Here is a 21,278-nt window from a genome sequence, read left to right on the forward strand (position 1 = left end):
GTTCTGTGGGTAAATAGGAGATGTCAGAGGAGAATGGCCAGACTTGTTCAAGACAGGAAAGATACAGTAACACCACTCAAATAACTGGTCATTTGTAAAGTATGTCTTAATGCAAAACCTGAGAAACCTTTAGGTGGTTGGGATACAACAGCAAAAGATTCATGTTCCACTCCTGTCAATGAAAAATTGCTCTGGTCTGATAAATCTTAAGAAAAAAAAATGAATTCAAGGACTCAACTTTGTTTGTGTCAGCCGTTCTTGTAATGGCGTGGAGAAAGTTTTCTTGGTGTACTTTGGGCCCTTCAAGCATCATTTGAATTATAGCCTTTCTAAATATTATTGCTAACCATATGCATCCCTTGTGGTCATTTACTCAAATGCTGGCTACTTCCAGCATCATAAAGGTTGTCTTAAAGCACCAGTAGTCTAGACTGGCCAGCACGACAATGAGCTCTACTGCATTTAGATCCAAACCTATTAGAGCACCTTTGATATGTTGTGTAAGTCCACATGGGCCAGAATCGCAAAGGAACACTATGAAGAACACACAAGCTATGGCCTCCTTTTGTTATGTTATGCAATGGAAAACATGCAGGTACACACTTAAAAATGTTCTTAAAGGAGAAAAGCAATGGTTCTCTTTAGAACCATGAGTTCTATATAGAACCACTTCATGCTTGAATGGCTCTTTTTTCATACTGAGATGGTTCGTCAGATTGATGGACAATGTGTTTAGCACAAAAAAAGATTCTTCTATTCTCACCAGCTTGACATCTTTTTGTGCTCTATGGAACTATTTTCAAAAAGGTTCTAAATAGAACCATATACAACATACTCCACATCAACCTGGAGAGCATTTTCACCATTCATTAAACTAACTAACCATGAAATGGAACTCATGGTTCCACTGCCAAAGAACCCTTGAAGAACCACCTTTTTTAAGTGTGAACAAGATCAATTCAGATTTGTTGCCGCTGTCATCAAAGCTTCTTGCTTTTTTTTTTTTTTTATTATTATTTATTGTATTTTTTAACATCATTTGAAAATTTCATGATGAATGAACCAACGTCTTGGAGTTGGAAAGTCATTAAATTACCTTACAGGAAAACTTCAGAGGAAGGTTCTCCTAAAATGTTCCGTTATGAAAGCAAAACATCCTAAAGACAATTACCTTAAGCAGCTTAAATCATGAGTAAACAACGCACTTTCTCAGATATGTTGTTTCCTACATCATTACTATACTGGTAGGATACATCAAAGTATCATTTCTTCTGAAAGGATTTGACAAAAGAGCAAAAAACAAACTCCTACAGTGAATTTGAACTGCACCCTTAATGTGTCTGTATGGAACATGTGCTTGAAGTTGATAATTAAAGCTACGATTATTATGCATAACTATTTGTAGATTTATACTGTGACCCATTTGTGTTCATTGAAATGCCGTTGCGGAGGGAGAGACGTTCGTGCTACTACATAAACATGAAACCTTACAGCGTACCTTGAGTCCACCCAGAAAAAGCTCATGTTACTTAACATTTTGTGCTGCATGATTACAAACATCAGCCCTTGCAGTTAGCCTGTGGTGGCTGCTTAGCTTGGGCCATGAAAGATCTGAGGCTTATTCATGGAATGCTTTAGCATCTAGACTATGCAGAGAACTTTAAAAGAGCAGGAAATAATCACATCCCTGACCTTGTTTACCTTATTTTGTTGTTTTGTTTATTAGTTTACATTTAAAAACATTTAACTATTTAATTTATTTCACTAAAGTCCCTTTCAGTGGATGGTCCTTTTAAATAAAGCAATAAACTACTAAAGGCTGTGCATTATTGTGATTTTATAGGTGAAGGGTGTTTTTGAGAATGACGTATGGCTTACTGCTTATATCAAATAGTACCAACATAACATATGATGAAACACTTTTTTCAATTAATAATTTAAGATAATAGTTTAAATAATCAATTCTTCCACCAGGAACTGTGGTTTTTAGCTATGAAGTGCTGAAGGCCCTGTTAAAAACACAAACATTCCTTGCTGGTCTAAGCTGGTTTGTGCTGGTCTGGCGCTGATTTAGCTGGTGAGCCGCCTGTTAACATTCATTGCTTCTGACCAGCACACCAGCATCCAAAATACAATATAAGCTGGTTTTGCTGGTGACCATCTATGCTGGTTTTTCTAGCAGGGGGAGGAGCTTCAGTTCCCGTATGCTGCATTCATTTCAACATTTTTGTCATATAATAATGACAATATCAAAATTCCTCTGTTTAGATAGCATCAAGGTAACGGTGCCACAAAACTTCAAGCAGATCTACTAAAACACTTGGATATCATGTTATAACATGTGAAACATTCAAGTGACATAATCTTTACTTGTAGTTTTCAGCGAATGATTCAGTAAATTCTTCAAATTCAAAGCCTGACTGAACGTTATCAGAGCCTATTTACTACCTTGTTGTTTAGCCTGTTTGTCTTTTAGCATATTAAATATTTCTTAAGAAAATAAGTTGTCTGTCCATCAATTTAAACAAAACAAGGTCCTCCTGTTCATCTATGAGTACACTTGGTGAGTAGCATAACAATCGATTCACAGCACAATGGTTCAGTGCCTTTGTACATCAAAACAGAATTCAACTGGTGGGAAATGGTCATAGACTTTGAAGGCCGCTCAGCCAATCAGAATTTAGAAGAAGAAATACTGGAAGCCACTAAACTGAAAGACCTCGTTTTACGCAGCGTCTCAGGCATCCTCTACATCGTCCATCAATGAAAGAGGAAAAGAGCACAACTGACAAGCTATTATTTGGGTGGTGAACCATTCACATTCTCATCATTAGACACTACCATGTTGTTCATACACTTCATACAGGTGTAAATGTCCTTTGGGATCAATAAAGAAAGTATCTATCTAGCTATCTATCTAGGTGTACAGTTAGAGACTATACTTCAGTTCTCTTTCCACACAGTTTGTTTTCATCCTTCATCAGTGGACTGTTTGTGAGCACTGTATATTTTTTGGTGCGTACATTAATCTCCACCCAGTAGCAACACTGAGGAGTTTAAAATGCCAGCAATGCTGCTGTGCCTGATACTCTCAAAGCAGTGCAACCCATACTACCATGCTGGTGTCACTGCTGTGCTGAAATTGGTCCACCACCCAAATACTATCTGGCCAGCAGGAGTCTTATAATGATATATCTATTGGTGGGGGAGGGGGGGGGGGGTAATTTAAGCAGCAAAAATGGATACACTCAGTAACTGTAAAGCTGCAAGGTGCACCTACATGGTAAGTGTTCCTGAGAAAGATGATCACTGAAGGTCACTGTACTGTAAATGAATGTTTGCTTTGTTATGCTTTCTTTCATGTAGTTGACTGTTGATATGCTTCACCATATCAAGCATGAAAGACTTGACTTGGATGTTCTATCAGAGTCAGAATCTCCAATTTGCTACTTTCAATGTCTGGTGTTACTTTGCTTCTAGATACTAGCAGTACAGCATTAGCATGATGCACGAGTGCACCTCTTTTAAATGCTCTCCACTGCTGTGGCAAGGATGGAGAGATAACTGTTCACTCTAAACCACAAAATTCAAGCATGCTGATAGATGTTTTAATTTGTGAACTACTTGACTGTGTGAAAATGTGGGTGATAATTACTTTGGCTTTCTACACCGCATTCAAATCTAGGCCAGGGGCTTTTCAGCTAAGGCAGCTGAAAAGGGGGGGAAAAACAGGAAACAGGAACAAGCACTGTTTCTTTATTTCAGACTAAGCATGGCCAAAAAACTAAACTCCCTGGTTGCTGGAATGATTTTTTCACACAGAAAGCCCAGTCAAAAGTGATTGCTTGATGATGGGGCGGTTTGCTCTTCCTCTCCTCTCAAAATAATGATCATTGTTTACTGCCTTTCTCTCCTCAGAAAGTCGTTTCTCTTTCTTGGCTTCACTAAAGGATTACGTTTTGAGGCTGAGCCCTTCATTTGATGAAATGGCAGGGTAGCTTCACTGGCATCCGGTTATGCTGCTGGATGGAGAGTTGTAATGCTAGATTAAGCTGCAGACTTTGACTCCCAAAGTCTTTCTTAAAATACGGATTGAGCTTATTATAGATAAGTCCACTTGTAGAGCAAATTATGCTAATACTAAGCCAAGAATTCAATAAAATAATAGAACCTACCAGAAATGTTTATACATGTTGAATTCTCAGCATAAATGGAAAAGTGGAATTTGTGGATGTGAGTTGATGGATTTTATGGATAGGTGCCTTCCTTTTGGGAAAGCAGTGTCTGGGAATGCAGTGTAGGTCATGTAAGGTACACACTTGCACTTTGTTGAACCATTAAAGTTTATAATATAAATAATAAACATTTATATTGTTTGCACTTGTATGTAGTCGTAAAACTGTCCCATTCAATTCCCTTTGTTTCCTTCAGTGTATATAAAAATAGCCCTCTGAGTAATGTCATCATTCTGTGGTAGGCCAATATTAGGAACTGTGGGTCTAAGCTGTTTCTCTGTAAGAAAAATAAATGTCAATTTTATAAAAACGTATCTTTTAATAGGACAAGTATATATTTGTAGCTTTTCATAACCTAATATTTTAAAACAGAACATTAAAATAAAAAGCCTGGAGAAAAGACGCCAATGTACCATAGATACATTGTGTGACTATTTCATGACACATGGGCTAATAAAGATGGTCCTAAATGATTTATGAATAACATCTTGTTGCATTAATGTAAGATTTGGTGAATTATTTATATGATTAGCACTCTTGCCCCACATCAAGAAGAGACTGGGTGACCAAGGTCCTTTCTATGGGGATTGTTCTCATTGTGTCTGTGTCGTTTTCCTAACACAGTCTAAAGATATAGATAGATAATGTCGGCATTAAAAACCGACATCATTCTGTAACGGATATTCCCACATGGGCTCAGGAACACTTCAGAAAACCACTGTCAGTGAACTCAGTTCGTCGCTCCGTCTACAAGTGCAAGTTAAAACTCTGCCATGCAAAGCGAAGCCACATATCTACACCACCCAGAAACGCCGCCGGCTTCTCTGGGCCGAGCTCATCTGAGATGGACTGACGCAGAGTGGAAAAGTGTCCTGTGGTCTGACGAGTCCACAATTGCTTTTGGAAATCATGGATGTCATGTCTTCCGGGCCAAAGAAGTTGTACATCAAGCAAGAACGGGAAAGAATTCCACCTACAAAGCTTCAACAATCAGTGTCCTCAGTTCCCAAACGCTTATTGAGTGTTAAAAGGAAAGGTGATGTAACACAGTGGTGAACACGCCCCTTTCCCAACTTCTTTGGCATCAAATTCAAAATGAGTGACCATCTGCAAAAAACAATAAAGTTTATCTGTTTGAACATTAAATATCTTGTCTTTGTAGTGTATTCAACTGAATACAAGTTGAAAAGGATTTGCAAATCATCATATTCTGTTTTTATTTATGTTTTACACAACATCCCAAACTTCATTGGAATTGGAATCTATATATAGATATAGATATATGTGTGTGTGTTCATGATATTCAATGCATGTGCGTGTGTGTGTGCGTGTGTGTGTGCGTGCGTGTGTGTGTGTGTGTGTGTGTGTGTGTGTGTGTGTGTGTGTGTGTGTGTGTTCATGATATTCATGAACACAATCCTGAGCAAGCCGTGCTCTGCTCAAGTAGTCTATCCACTACAAAAATGTCCACAACACATTCATTTAAAGCATGTCGTTATGCTTTAGTGCTTTAAATAGATATCTCTTCCTTCATATCACAGAACAGAGTCCATTGAAGCTCTGGCCTTAGGGTCTTATAACTAACTATAACTGCCTTAATAGCTAAGAAGTGCCACTTGAAAAACAGAGCAAATTGGCAAAGCTTGTAGATAAGATCAACAATGCAACATGCTCCATATCTTTCTTTAAAAAAATACTGCTGGAGGAAAAACAGTTTGATAGTAAAGTACTGTGTCACAGAAGTTTCTGACTGCTGAGGCATGGCTGGAAGTTCCAATTAAAATGTCCAAAAAGAGCTAAAGCGGATGCCGAAAAGTTCTGACTGGCGATTTTGCCATTACTTTTGCATGAAAGCAATTCGCATAACAAAAGTGTTTTCAATGCTTTTGTAAACAAGGACGAGGAAATACTTTTTACTCACATAGCTCAGTCTAGGAATGTTTCTCTTTGTTCCAACACTTAGTCAGTTACCTGCCATGCATGCTTGCACGGCAGGAGTGGGCTCTCACAGAATGTTCAAGGTCAAGCAAAATTTGCAATCTTCTTTTCTCACATTTTCAACAAAACCAGCTTCAATGCATGCATTTCTTCTGAGGCAAGGGCATGCCACTGAGACCAGGAAGCCATGCAGGAAGACATGCAGAGATGGTGGACATTTAACTTAAACACAAGGTACAAACTGGAAGTAAATGCCTCACTGTGACTCAGTGAAACGGAAAACGTTTAGAGGCCCAATAGCCTGTTTTTAAAGGTCTCTGGTGTGGTAATGGAGGAATATGCATTCCTTGAAAACAGGGGGTGGTAGTAGTTCTGCCCTCAGGCGGTCATTAAATGATTCTACTAACAAGAGTTTGAGTGAGTACAGTATGTGAACTCTCATAAAAGTTGCGAAAGGGTTCTTTGAGCAATGCTATAGACAAAACAGTTTGCTTCCCTATAAAACCATGTTTGATAAAGAGATTTGAGCAAGTGAGGAACCTGTTTAAGGTCCAAAGAATCTTCGGTAACACTTTATTTGAAGGCTACCTACATAAGGACTTCATGACGCATTCATAAGTGCTGAATAATGTGTTTATGAAGCACTGCTTGAACATTTATTAAGTGCTTTTGTCGGTTCTCGCAACCTGACATAAGATGTTTTATGAAATAAATGACATTGTACTGACATAATAAGAATAAACGTTGAACATATTAACTATTTCATAGTTATATATCATATATCATAACTATTTATGTCAGCATTCTTAAGACGACATTGTACAGATATCAGGTTAAATATGCCTGGAAACCACCCCCTCTTCCCTCCATGGCATGGATAAGGTGATTGATGCAATTATGTATAGGGTTTAAATATGTTTAGTGCTGTAAATATGTTCAACGTTTATTCATATTATGTCAGTACAATGTCATTTATTTCATAAAACATCTTATGTCAGGTTGCGAGAACCGACATAAGCACTTAATAAATGTTCAAGTAGTGCTTCATAAACACATTATTCAGCGCTTATGAATGCGTCATAAAGCCCTTATGTAGGTAGCCTTCAAATAAAGTGTTACCGAAGCTTCGCATAATGTAAAGGATCTTTACCAATTTTTTAGTTCGTTACCTTTAAAATAGTGCATCATGTAAAGATCTGGTCCCTGATCTGAAAGATCGTTTAAGGTTCTCTAGTGAAATGGAAGAAAATTTTGCCATAGCCACAAAAATACATGGATGAATGAGGAAATGTGCCAACTTGGAGCACTTATGGGGGAAAATTAAGCAGCAGGTATATTATGATATTCTCACATTCAGCTCTCCACCTACAACAGTGCTATGGGAATATTTAGGCAGTGTTACCAATCTTGAGTAATTAATAAACACAAAGATACCAGACTCCAATTTTTCTGCTGGTGTGAATGAATCTCAGTGATTCATCTTCTAAAATTTGTAAAGAGTGTGCAAATCATTAAATTAAAATAGCATTGATGAGACAGAGTAGCTCAGCTGACTGAAAAATGCTCATATGACCTTCCTGATAAGCCGCCTACATCAATATCAGGAGTTTACTACTGTTCTACACAAATTAGGTTCACCCACATGATCTTGAGCCTGTTCCTACTTCTCTTCTTAAGATGGTTTTAGATTGAAAAACGTCTAAACTACTGTTAACTGTTCTCATCAGCCTTTCCAGATGCTTCCAGATGCCCAGATAGCCTGGTGAGACCTCTACTAAAAGAAAGCAGCATGGATGTTTCTGTACTAAAAAATTAGACCAATTTTTTTTTGTATTGGTTCTTATTATGGATGACCTCAGGCTTCACAATGATGCACAATAAAATCCTTTTATTTTGGTCTTATTGGATCCCTGTGCAGATTTTGATATCATTGATTTAAATCCACCAGCTTGAATACGGGGTAAGCCTCTCAGACACAGTATTAAAATGGTTTAAATCATATTTAATGAATAGTCCGTTCTTGGTTTCTTTGGGAATCCATTCATTAAATGAATAAAAAAGTCCCTTCTGTATTGTAATCCAGACTGGCAGGCTTACTAGGTGTGCGTCAGTTGATGTCACAACATTTTCTACAACTAAATCATGAAGAAGAAAAAATAAAACTTAAATACTGATCCTTGGTACTAAAAAATGCTTTATCACAAACTTGGTTCTTTAGTTTCATATACTAAACCTGAAGTAGGGAACCTGGGTGTCATCTTACAACCTTGTTTTGAAAAAATTCAAGATGTTGTGGAAATGGTACATAAAAGAGAATCCATCCATCCATCCATCCATCCATCCATCCATCCATCCATCCATCCATCCATCCATCCATCCAATCATCCATTTTCTAAGCCACTTCTCCGTCAGGGTCGCAGGGTAAAAGAGAATACAATGATGTGCAAATTAAACCCTATATTTAATTGAAAATAGTGTAAAGACAACATATCAAAAATATTTGAAAAATATATGCCCAATTTGAAATAGAAATTTGAATAGAATTAAATATAGATTTTACATTTACACATCACTGCATCCAGTCTTTATTTCCATTTTGCTCAGCATCTCAACTAGTTTGGAAATGTGGTTGTAGACACTGAATTCTGTTTTAACCTGCAAAGTAGCTTTTTATCATTTGAGAAATATTACCCTAGTTCTTTTCTATGTTTCTATATTCTATGTTAGAGCGACGCAAAGAAACTTGTTCATGCATTTGTTACAAGCAGAGTTGATTACTGTAATAAAACAATACAAGTTGTATAATATCTCAAATCAAATCAAATCAAATGTATTTGTATAGCACCTTTTACAACTGAGGTTGTCACAAAGCAGCTTCACCGAATTCTAATAAAGACAAAAGTTTTGACAAGAATGTAAAAACCCCCAGGTGAGCAAACCAGGGGCGACAGTGGCAAGGAAAAACTCCTCAGAGCTGAGGAAGAAACCTTGGGAGGAACCAAGGCTCACCAGGAGGGACCCGTCCTCCTCTGGTCTATAAAACTCCTTATTATACTGCTAATATTAATAATAGTAGTATTAGTAGTAGTAATAGCCAGGAGTCCATGAAAACGTCGATGTAGGGTGGGCAGCATGGATCTTAACTAAAACAAAAACGAGTGCTAATATCACTCCTGTCTTCTAGGAACTGCACTGGCTACCTGTGTCTTTTAGGATAGAGTTTAAAGACTCTAAATGACCTTAATGCACCTACTTACCTCACAGAATGTCTGTCTATGTTACTACATGTGATCTCAGATACTGACCTTCTGCAAACACCTTATCAAGTGACATTTCACCAACTTCACAGGTGGACCAAAGAAAATGAGCATAGTTTGGCTTTGTGTACCGATTTCAATCTTTTATTATACGATTTTATACCCACATGGATGACAGTATCCCTAGTTTTAAATGAATAAAATGTGCCTTTTTTGGCAGCATTTCTTCATTCCATTTCGAATCTACAACATGGGTGTTTATAGCATTACATTAATAAGTTTAAAAGAAAAAAACAATTCAATATGATAAAATATCACATAAAAATCCGCATGTCAAAGTAGTTCACTGAATGTTATTCATTTGGCTAAAATAGTAATAACAGCTACTTAACCATTTGGCCAGATGAGCAATTGTAAAGGTGTTACAGATGTCTTTATAAAATAAAAAAATATATATGATAGCAAGTATCATTAATTGAATGATTAGTGGCATTTAATAACTAATAATATAAGATCAATACCTGATTAATAACATCTAGCCATTATTACCAACTGAAAGTAGCTGAAGGTCGCCGGTTCGATCCCCAGTGCCGACAGTCCGTGACTGAGGTGTCCTTGAGCAAGACACCTAACTCCCAATTGCTCCCTGGGCGCCTTGGATAGGGCTGCCCACCGCTCCGGGCAAGTGTGCTCACTGCCTCCTTGTGTGTGTGTGTGTATTCACTAGTGTGTATGTGGTGTTTCACTTCACGGATGGGTTAAATTAATTAATTTAAGTATGCTACAGAATATAGGGAACATGCAATATTGAGAATACAATGACACAGCCAAAACAGGATGGATTTGGAAAAGAGGGAGCAGCCTCTCTTACTAGCTGGTAGAAGTCCTGGTAGAAGTCCTGGTAGAAGTCTACACAAGAGTGAAAGATACTGTAAGACTTTCTTTTTCACAGCTGTGATCCCAGGTGGACATCTGTTTTTTTGCTGTGCAACTTCAAGTATTCTAAACGCTTGGTCAGTGAGTTCATATCTCAGCTGAATACCTTTTGTTTCTTCTTTCTATAGCCATCTGTAGCCATTTGATTTTCTGCCATCAAACTGTTTCTCCCTCTGTGTCTTCGGTTTTGTTTCGGATTGTGTGCTGTGAAAAGGATTTGAACTCCAGAAAGTCACTGTGACTAAGCTCAATCCCTTTGTATGGCAAGCTGCACTTACACTATTTTGGCCCCAGCTGGTACAGTGCGTTCATCATTAAGTCCTGTTTTTATTTATTTATTTATTTTTTTTTTACTCTAAATTGTCATTTTTTTGCAATAGAACTCAGCAAAAGCTTTTATTTGATGTATATCTCCATTTCTAAATGTCACCTATGCCCCTTTGGAAACGTGGAGAGGCCTCTTTTGCTTATTATGATGTGGAACTCAAAGGATCTTTTTACTGTGATTTATGGACAGTGAGTTTTATAAGCCACACATACCTTGTTGCTACATCTAGGTGTACAGGAAGAACATGAGTGTAGTGGTGTGTATCCACTGGTAAATTGCATATTCCCACTTCTGAAGAGATTGATTTATCACATGTGCACATGAACATGGCCAGAGATGTTTGTGTCTATGAATTTATCATTTGTGCCTGCCTTTGATTTGTCTTTAACCATGAAGAGCAAAGGCTTCACGTCATATTAACAGAATATGCCTTCGTTGTTAAAATGTTTTCTCTTGTCTTTCTGCTGTCACATGATGCTAGCTTGCTCCTAGGTAACTAATATTTGACCAGGGGGGACTGAAATATTTGCGCACAACTGAATGCACTTATTTAAAATAACTAAATGTTACTTTTGAAGCATCATATGGCTGTTAGCATGCCATATTATGTTTGTATTCATATCTATTCACTGCTTTAAACCCATATTTAGGTCCTACAGTTATTGAGTACATGGGGAAATAATATGTGTTCAGAGTTTTGGGACGGATGCACACATATTGGTGTGGGGGTCCCTAAGAAGGTACAGAATACCCACCTATCCAGACACCACTACTCCACTGAGTTAGGGACCGTAGCTATCCATACACAATTTGTGTTAGTTATCCTCTAGCCATTCATCAGTGATTGATTTTCTTACTGCAGGATCACAGCTGGCTGGATATTTTTGGTCGGCAGACTGTTCTGAACCCAGCAGTGATATTGAGGCGTTTGAAAGCCCCAGCAACACCACTGAGCCTGATACCTTTGTACAAACACAATGCACATTATTAAGCCAGTACCCTACCATGTTGGTTTTACCACTGTGCCGGAAAAAGTCCAACCAAATAATATCTGGTTATTGTTGATCCTGTGGTGGTCCCTTTTTGATGATGTACAGTGTGTAGAGTGTGGCTGGTAAATTGTGCAGCATCAGATGAGCTACAGTCAGTAACTATACCACCCTTCATGTATTTAAAAAGCACTCAGAACTGTCATTAGGTGCACGTTGTTCATTTTTCAACATCATTAAAAAGGCTGAAAATGTATTTAACAGTAAATCATCAACAAATAGATATAATACATGGGAGGCAGTCCATTGTTCTGAGAACACCAGCAGCTTCATTGTTTGATGTTCTTCATTTTTGTGCATTTCCTTATCTCTGTAAGAGCTTCTTAACAGCGACGCATCTTTTCAGATCCGTAACGTTGACTTGTCTTCTCACAGTGGAAAGATGGACAGAAACTCCTGTCGATTTTTTCCAGATCTGAAGTAATATTGGAGGTCTATTTCCTCCTCTGTCAAAGATGGAAGTTTTAATTACTGTTTATCTGATGGTGAGGGTACTGGTGGTCTAGTGGGTCTTGCACAGTTGATTGCAGTCCCATTCTGTCTTGATCTTTTAATAATTTTTTGAACTTGAGTTTCGGATCTTTCATTTACTTCCCTTTCTCATACAGACTGAGTATCTTATGTCTACTCTCCTCAGGAAAACCTACTGAAAAAGGATTAACTTTGACTGGTCAGTCAGTGTATGTACAAGCTGGGTGAACTAAATAATGACAAAAGGACCTTGTAATGTCACAATGACAAATACACTGCCCACAGAGATGTTACAGTGCAGCCATATCGCCCTGTGCGCTGGAGAGATAACTCCTTTTACACATCTGTCAGTGACCCCAGTTCGAAAGGTGAGTTTGTAAATGTCTGACTGTCTGATCCTTCAAGGGCTTCAATGAGGCTGGAGGAAAATCTGAAGAGCTGTGCGGATCATGTGTCTAGATCAAAAGAGACACTGACAAGGCTTGGGCCCTAAGGGACGAGTGCTAAGATATATTAATAACAAATCAACAGGCGTCTCCAACACACCTGCCTTTCTTCTGTGATTCAGGGAATATGATTTGGCTCTTCAGGGCCCTAGGCACTGTTTTGTTTGGACGCTTGAACTCTGAGCAATTCTCTCTCACTGTTCAAGACTGGACTGCGTGAGCTCGTAGACACACGTTGACACGTGAGAAGCTCTGTACCTGCCAGAGCACAATCAAAGGCATGTCCAGTCCTGTGGGTTCAAATGTGAAGAACAGGGGTAGTGTGTGTTGATCTGAATTTAACAGTAGATTGTTGGCAAATCATTTCTGGTCAGTGGTTGTCCTATGATGGTCCCTTTCCATCGATCGATGGGGTGGAGAGTGGCTGACACATTGTTCATCAACTTCTGAAATACAGGCTATAATTATATGTCTACAAATTGCACCAATCTGGTAGGTGTACCAGATAAAGTGGCCAATGAAAGTAGATTCAAGGCAAACCGATATGCATTATCTGACACAGTCTATTCCCAAACACATTATTCTCTGCTGGAATAAAACAGCACTCATGGTCGTCCAGCTCACTGTATGTAGCTTCACCATATGGCATTTATTACCAGTTAGCACAAACCAGGAATTAAACCACAGAATGGTTATTTTTGGGATTTTGCTGGGCTTTGGCAGCTGTGGACTGAAGGCTCCCATGCCTCTGTAAGCTATAAGAATTTGTGTGTTGTTCATGTCATCGGTTGCTTTGCAGCTCTACTTTTATTAATATACATTCATTTGCATAAATTAGTCCTGTGCCACAAGATATAATCCACGGGAGTGCAGACCAAAAAGTTTCCAAAACTAGTGTTTTAAAGAATAATAAAACATAGAAAAAATGAGATGCCTAATAACCACGCAAGGCCTGCTAGTCCACCAAAACTGCTGTCATCAGATAAACAGCACTTATCCTTGACAAAGAAGAGAAGATCAAGCCCCACTCTTGCCTCAGATCTCAAATAATCCACAGGCATTTCTATCCGCTGTGCCCACCGAAGACAACTCAATGCTTTGGGTCCGAAAGGATGTGTAGCTGTCAAGAAGCTGTCACCGATAAGAGGAACTCAAACAAAGAAACTGCTTGCATTCTCAGAACAATGGACTGACCACCCTTGAGACCAGACATCAACGTCACTGAGTGTTTTAGGGATTCTCTGCATCCTGTGAAGTAGCTTTGGAAGCTTTGGAAAATATTCCTGTTGATTTCTGTGAAAGAATGGAAGCTGTAATAAAGGCAAAGAGCGGACACACCAAATACTTGATATTAAATTTAGTTGATGAGCCTTCTGTGCAATTTTCTGCTGAGCATGTTTTCTTCTTGTTTTTTCTCCTGTTGCTGAAAAATGAATAACTTGCAATTAATGGCTGTTTTAACTGAAAATTAAATACATGACATGAAGGTCACCATGTTTACAAAGACAGATTCTGCAATTAACACTTTGAAACCACAATCAATTTGATCCTCTGCCCCTAGGATGGCATGCAACACACATCCACATGACCTGATCATCGGTTTAAGGGTTTTAGTGGCCATGACCTTGAGGACACAAAATGCAAATTGGAATCAATGCACTCATGTTTCTTTTTTTAATACTAAGACAGTTCATCTATAGGAAATATGTTTATTCGGCCATGCGTGTGTTTGTATGGCTTCCCATTGCAACATGAAGAGGGCATACATTTAGAAGAGCCCTGTTGCTGTGGCTACATGTTGTATTGCATCTTAGCGTGTGCAAGCGACCCAATTATAGCATGACATCGTTGAAGCATGGCTACTGGCTTGACTTGACTAGTGGCTCATAGTGGCTCATATTTTGCTTGGCTGGGCTAATTTACAGACTGAGCTCGCTTCCGTGAGAGAAGAACGAAAAAGCTAATAGGTTCTTTATTGGCGGCTCTCTCAATAAAGTGTTTACCTCCAATTAATTAAGATGAAGCTATGAAAAATGACCTGCTCTGCAAATCGTGTATCGTTGCAGGCTTTATGAGATGAAAACACTCCTCCCACTGGCTCCTTGAGCCCAAAGACAAAGTCAATCTGCAACCAATGGCTACTTATCCATGCATAATTTGGATGCAATTTTCTGCTTTGAATATTACAACAGTAAACTCCCCGTCGATGCAGAATTGCAGTGGAGCATGTAGGTGTAATGAATTAGCTGAACTAATTGAAGGTAAATGATTTGATACAAAGCACAGAACATTTCTCGAAGAAACTGCACAGAATCCAATAACGGGTATCTTTTCTGAACGTGTTGTGAATTTCTTCAGATCTGTCAGAGGAGCGCACCCCTTAATGCCTGAAGCTGGGTATTTCCTGGCTTTATCTTACAAATCTTTTCGTTTCAGTCTACGTTATTATCGGTCTCTCTTCCCTGTAAGGCACAGCATGGTGTTTGTATCTGTTTCTCTTCTCTATCCTTTCAGATAGCCTTGCAATCCAGTGGTCAGTCCCACTCGCTCCCTGTTACGTTTCCGGGGTGTCTGTGTTTGCTCACAAAACCCTCCGGCTCCTGTTCTCACTCTCTCTCCTATCGACTTTCCTGCTTCTCTTTATTGTCAGTCAATCACTTGTAATGCCCCAGAGAAAGACTTCAGCAGGTGTGTTGTGGCTCTCGTTGTTCCATGCCTCGATTTTGTTAGTCTTGATCTCATTCATCTCTTCCTTTCCCTCAGTTCTCATGAGGTCGAGAGCCCCTTTTTCAAAGGTGGTACAAGGTCACTGAAGAAAAAAAAACGACAAGGGTCGAGAAGAACATTAACTTTCTCGTTTCATATGAGGTTGAATTTCATACTTAGCCTACAATTAAGCTGAATTTAGGCAGTTATCTACATAAAGTCGGTACCACTTTTTTGAGGTAGATCATTACAAATGGGCTGTAGATGTTCAGAGTTCTATCATATTATCCATAAGAACGTATTAGACCGACTGACAATATGCCCATAACAATAAATAGCCCTATATGGTTGTTAGACTGGACGTGCAGTTCTGGGAAAAAAAAAGTTTAATTGTTACAGAACTTTTACGTTCCATGAAAGCTCTTTAAATATTTTCTTCACACTCAAACTGTTAATCCACTGAACAGTTCTTTATGGAATTATTACGGGTTCTTCTGTGACATTACTCCACATCTGGAACAAATCTGATTGGCTGAGCCATGTTCAAAGCTGTTGTAAAATACAGCCAATTGCGTTCTGGGTTACTGTGCCAATTCACTAAACCTGCTGTTCTGGGAATGAGCTGCGATGCTGTTCTCCTCAGTGGAACCGAGTTTTGTTTAAACTGAGGCGCAGACAACTTATGTTCTTATCATAATTCACTGTAAAACTGCAAAATAAAAAAGTGTCTCTCATTTATCAGTATGTCCTTGTTTTTTTAGATCTGCCATAAGCAGCATTAAACCCAGCATGGTGGGACCATTAGCTTGATGCTGGCCTGAGAAGCTGTACTGAGATGCTAGTGGAAAATACAGGTATTAAAGACCTTGAGGGGGACCACCCAATTGACAGTTTAGTATCTTTCTCCTAAGAGAGTGCTACAGTCTAAAGGAGCATTTCTTGGTGGACGAATGGTTTAGTGTCCTGCTTAGATTAGGATTAGGTTTTAGATCTGAACTACGTTGGTGGAATGCCAAGCGAACATTAAAGTCTGTGAGAGTCGCAGGGCTGTGGGCAAAACCTACACAGTGAAAGTACATGGAGCTCGCATGTTATTATGCTTAACAGATCCACTCTCCGGATCTAATGGATTTACATGGTCCAGAATGGGGTGATCTCCAAGTTTAGCCCAGCCTTCAATTACGCTACGGCAATATCTCGCTATGGTAAGACGCTGAGCAGCCAAGAGCAGTCATCCTGAAAATGAGATCAAGATGGAGACGAGCAAACTGCTTAGAGCGGTGAAAAGGGATAGTGGGAGACATGCCTTTGGCTGCTTGAGCCGCTGTGTTAGAGGCTTAGAGGTTTTTTTTTTTTTTACCAATAGAAACCGCCGTGAGCTGCTGAGAGTGGGGCTCAGTCGCTGTCCGTGGTGCTGAAATTCAGTCTGCCTGTTCACCACTTTGTTTGTCAGATTACAGAGTACTTTTCTCGCACCGTCCCTGTCGGAAAGGGACACACGTGACTTTGGCTGTGCAATGAATGAAGCAGAAGCAGCAGCGGCTTATTTATAGCCACGCGTCCCTAAAGGCTTTAAAGGAGTTTTAACGTTTTCTTTTTTTTCTGGATCTAAGAATCAGTTTTCCAGCAGTTTCACTTTAATTGTCTGCGTGCTGACATTGGTCCTGCCTACGTATCCTGCCTGTAGACGACACAGTGGTGCTGAAGGAGGCATCGTTGTTGGCAGTGAGCGGAGAAATGCAAGCCAGCGCAAGCCTATCCCTATAAAACGCCCACTGCTCGGCGTTGCTCTACAGCGGCCAGACATGCCGTGCCTACTTTCGCTGCGACGCGCCGTGCCGCGGGGATCGTTTTCACGCACGCTCCTGTTCGAGGATGTACAGCTCGGAGGGATTTGATTTCTCCGCGAAAGATGGATGTGCGCTGCTCTCCAGTACTTGCTGAAAGTGAGAAGCGTTCGGCTCGCCGCCGCACCTGGGAAGGGCAGGGCACCGGGATGGATGGGAAGTAAGGTTTGAAAGCAGATTAGGAGTGCCACTGAATATCTGTTGATTTGTTTATTTAAATATTCATAAATAACACCTTTAAGAAAAGGAGACGAGACTACAGCTCGTTGGAAGTACCGCGCTGAGGCTAAGGGACTAAGGGAGGCACTGATTTACGCACTAAGACGCCAAGTCCGAGCCGGCTGATGAGACAGAGAGCCGTCGCTGCACTCCAGCCGGTGGAGTTTGGACCGATGGCACTTTGGAGGCGCTCTCTCCTTCTGGCTTTAATATCGATTTAAACGGGTCCTCGTGTCCTCCGAGATCAGGATCACAGCACCGCCGCAACTTCTTGGACAAAGCAGGTAAATCTGTCCGCTTGTCTGCTTCACAGCGAGCTTCGCGCAGCTCTTTAGTTTGGAGGGAAAGAACTCCACGCTTTGCGTTTCGCCTCGCTGACTTTGACTTAAAATGGCACAACACGTGGATCCCTTGACTTTCAAGGAGGGATGGTGTCGCTAGCTGGTTAATAGCGCTGGAAGAGCGAAGTTTCTCGGGCTTGCGTGGAAACAGCTGCGCCCTGGGGTGTGTTAAAACGCCCCGGAATGCTGAGTAACGGTCAGCGATGCTGCAGCGAGAGCGAACAACCCCCCCCCCCCCCCCCCCCCCCCCCAAAAAAAAGCCGGCATGAACCTGATAGCTGATAGCTAAGTTCTGCTCGGCGCTCCGGGGTCTGCTCCTACAGCGGCACGGAACGAGGGGTCCACCAGAAAGGTTACGAGGTGTTCGTCCCTTTTGTCGATGGGAGCTTCCTCTGGGAAATGTGTTGGTCAGTGCTCGGGTGGATCTGCGGCTGTAGTGTGGAGCAGGTGAAGAGGAGAAGGATGGGGCAGGTTTAGGTTAGAGAATGGAGAGCATTCTCGCTGCTCATTAGTTCCACGGGTGTCAAACTCAGCCTCGCCCTCAGACGTGTAGACTCGTGCAGAAGGTCAAGGAGCAGTCAGTTAGCGTACGTGACCAAGGCAGGACACCGCGGCCAGGCGCTGAACTGTCTCTGCAGGTCGCGAGCTCTCAGCATAGAAACTCACTGCTGCTGTTTTGCCTTTAATTAGCCCGTGTTAGGCGTTGTGACGTCACAAGGCAACCGAATTCGGTTTAGTGTAATTCCCGGTATTCTTGTGTAAACACTGGGACGCTCCCACTGGGGCATTTTCCCTTTCCAGATACTCACCTGCCTGTCTCCTCTTTGTTTCCAAGAGGAGGGGGGGGGGGGGTTGAATGTCAGGCTGCAGTGCTAAAAATGTCTTATTTTTCACCACAGGTAGGGGGCCTTGGTGCGCCTGCAGTCGCCGTGTCTGCTCTTACTCGTTCCAGGAGCCTCGAAACGAAAAGCTTCTGAAGGGTGCAGGTGGTTATTTGATAGCTGATCATTCCCCCCTTGTTACTGCTAGCAAAGCAGATGTTTCTCCTCTTTAGTCCCTCGTCGAGGCTGACGTGGTTTGTGCTGAGATTAACAACAGGTCGTGTTAGATCAGACAGACTAGGCTGTGCTAAATGATCCATGTATTTTATTCCCCCCCCCCCAGATGATAAACATCAGCTCAGCATGATTGGAGTAGTAAGCCCATGAATTTACTCTTAGCAAAAAGGATTCTGTATAGTATCCAAAAACGGTCAAATGCCTTTTTGGTGCTGTATAGAACAGGTTTTCCATCATAAAGAAGAAACAGCCATCTATCACTGGTATGGTTCTTTGAGTCATCAGGTTCTATATATAACCATTGTCTTAACGATGGACCGCTTATTGAGCGTACACTCTTAATAATAAATCTGCCATAGATTCCAAAAAAGAACCACTTTTGGTAGATTGTTCCAAAGATCATTGTTGTGAATGGCATGAGCTACTGTGACGTATTGTTTTAAAGGTTTTCTGTAGATGTCCAAGCTAGGAACTGTGTAGGAACCTTTGCATTTAAGAGCCTATAACATAAAACAGGTGAAGTTCCTGATTTTTGCGATGGCACAAAAAAACACATTTACAAATATCCAGCTATTCAGCCTACAGTAGTTTAGCTCTGCACAGTCACACTGAAGTTATACGCAGTGTTTCAGCCTGGACTGCCTTTCAGTGAATACAGGGCAGCCAATCAGCCCAGAGATTAGTTACATATACCAGCCTTAAAGGCACAGTAACAAAAAACAGCCTGCTTATTTCTGAGGGACAAACAGAGCTTGGAGAGTGGTCGTGCAAAATGTATTACGACTGCTTGTGATGCATACAACCTCATGAATACTATCAAAGGATCTCACTGGGAGGAAATAAAATGCAAGAAAAATGTAGAATATGAGCCCTTAAAGATGAGAGATCTACATAACCTGACATAAGAATCTAACAGCATTGAGCATCAGACATTAAAATTACAGTCCCATTTATTTCATTCATATTGTGGTGCATTTGCTTGGCATCCTATAAAAACCCACTGAAGAATCTTCTGGAACAATCCACCATAAAGCAGTAATGGAGGCATGTACAGACCATCTGCTCAAAGATGGTGTCATTTAACCATGACTACTGGTTTGGGTGGGCTGTCTGGTCTTTTAGCAGCAGAGAAAGGAACATTTTCTCCATCTTATCATGCTGCACCCGAGCGCTGTCTGGAGTGGAAAGTGATTTTGGATTAGATTGACTTGAAAGACTACACACTGTTTTTAGTCAGTGTTTCTAGAGCTTTTGGGGTGTCAAATGAACAGCAGAAACACTCACAGGGCTGCAAATGGCACACTCAAGAAGTTATTAAGTAAATATTGAACTCAATGAAAGAGTTTACTAGAATTCAGAGTTGTGGATTGCGCCCGTCCGGCATGACTCACAGTTTAAGAGGTTTGTCGACTTTCTCAGACGTATTTTATGCCAACTTATGCCATTATCAGTCAGCCATCTGGCAGCAAAATGTGTGAAATGATAGTTGCAGTGCAGTTTATTAGTTGGTGCACGGATCAGATTTCTAAAGGCCTCCTGTGTCTGACAAACGCTCTTAAAAATAAAGATCCCATGAAGGATCCCATCTTTGGAGTGGTGCTGTGGAATGGTGGCTACTTTTGCTTCCCTAAAGATCCTTACAATGGAGTTTGTTAAAGGAGAATTCCATCAGAATAACCCAAAGTATTCATTACAAGTTCAGATCATGGCTTTGATATTATAAGGACAGGCTCTGTGACTGTATGAGGGGGAACTTGGGGGCTGGAGTTCTGGGCGGTGTCTGCATGAGCTAGAAGGCTGAACCAATCCCTTCCACCACCCACTCTCTTGATCAACAGAGATGGGACTAAGGCCCAATTCCCAAATCCATTTCTTATTTTTACCCCTACTCCTTGTGTAACCCTCCCCCTTGAAACTTGAAAATCTTCCCCCTATGAAATGGGACGACCCTTCAAGAACTGGAAACGTCATCAGTTGTCGTCAGCGACTTTTACGTAAACAGACGAGACAAGGTTTTCCTGCTTTGTCTCCAAACTATAGGAATAACGGTATATCACACTGACATTTGCCGTTTATCGGAAGGAGATTGAAAAGCATGGGTGCTCGCGATTCGTTCACAACTTTAGTTTTACACATCAATCAATCAAACGAGTCACTGAATAAAAAAAAGCACAAACAAAAAACCACATCACTTCATTAACAGCTACTAGCGCTGCTGTGCAGGCGACCCTGCCAGCTTGCAGTGACAGCAGAGGAGGGTAAAGTTCAGCTCCTCACTGTTTAAATACATTTAGGGCATCATACGTCTTCAAAGAGGGAGATTACAATGATTCATTATTGCCACCAAGAATTCTTCTGTGATATGAAGCTGAACTTAGTAGTGCACCTCTGAAAAATGTCCGTTTGAAGGGCCATGTAGCCCTAACACTTCACCCTACCCCTCCATC

The 21,278-nt window shown here is 40.6% G+C and overlaps 1 protein-coding gene across 1 annotated transcript in view; it reads left to right on the forward strand.

Annotated features, from left to right (window-relative positions):
- The first annotated feature begins 16,766 nt into the window (after nucleotides 1-16,766).
- The window catches only part of zgc:172282 (leucine-rich repeat and fibronectin type III domain-containing protein 1-like protein), a 158,273-nt gene continuing 153,761 nt past the window's right edge, over nucleotides 16,767-21,278 (forward strand). Inside the window, exon 1 of the mRNA XM_017708869.2 lies at nucleotides 16,767-17,716. The gene's annotated coding sequence lies outside the window, so the exon portion shown is untranslated. The remainder of the gene's footprint in view (nucleotides 17,717-21,278) is intronic.

The sequence above is a fragment of the Pygocentrus nattereri genome, chromosome 17, assembly GCF_015220715.1.
Source record: "Pygocentrus nattereri isolate fPygNat1 chromosome 17, fPygNat1.pri, whole genome shotgun sequence".
Lineage (NCBI taxonomy): Eukaryota > Metazoa > Chordata > Actinopteri > Characiformes > Serrasalmidae > Pygocentrus > Pygocentrus nattereri.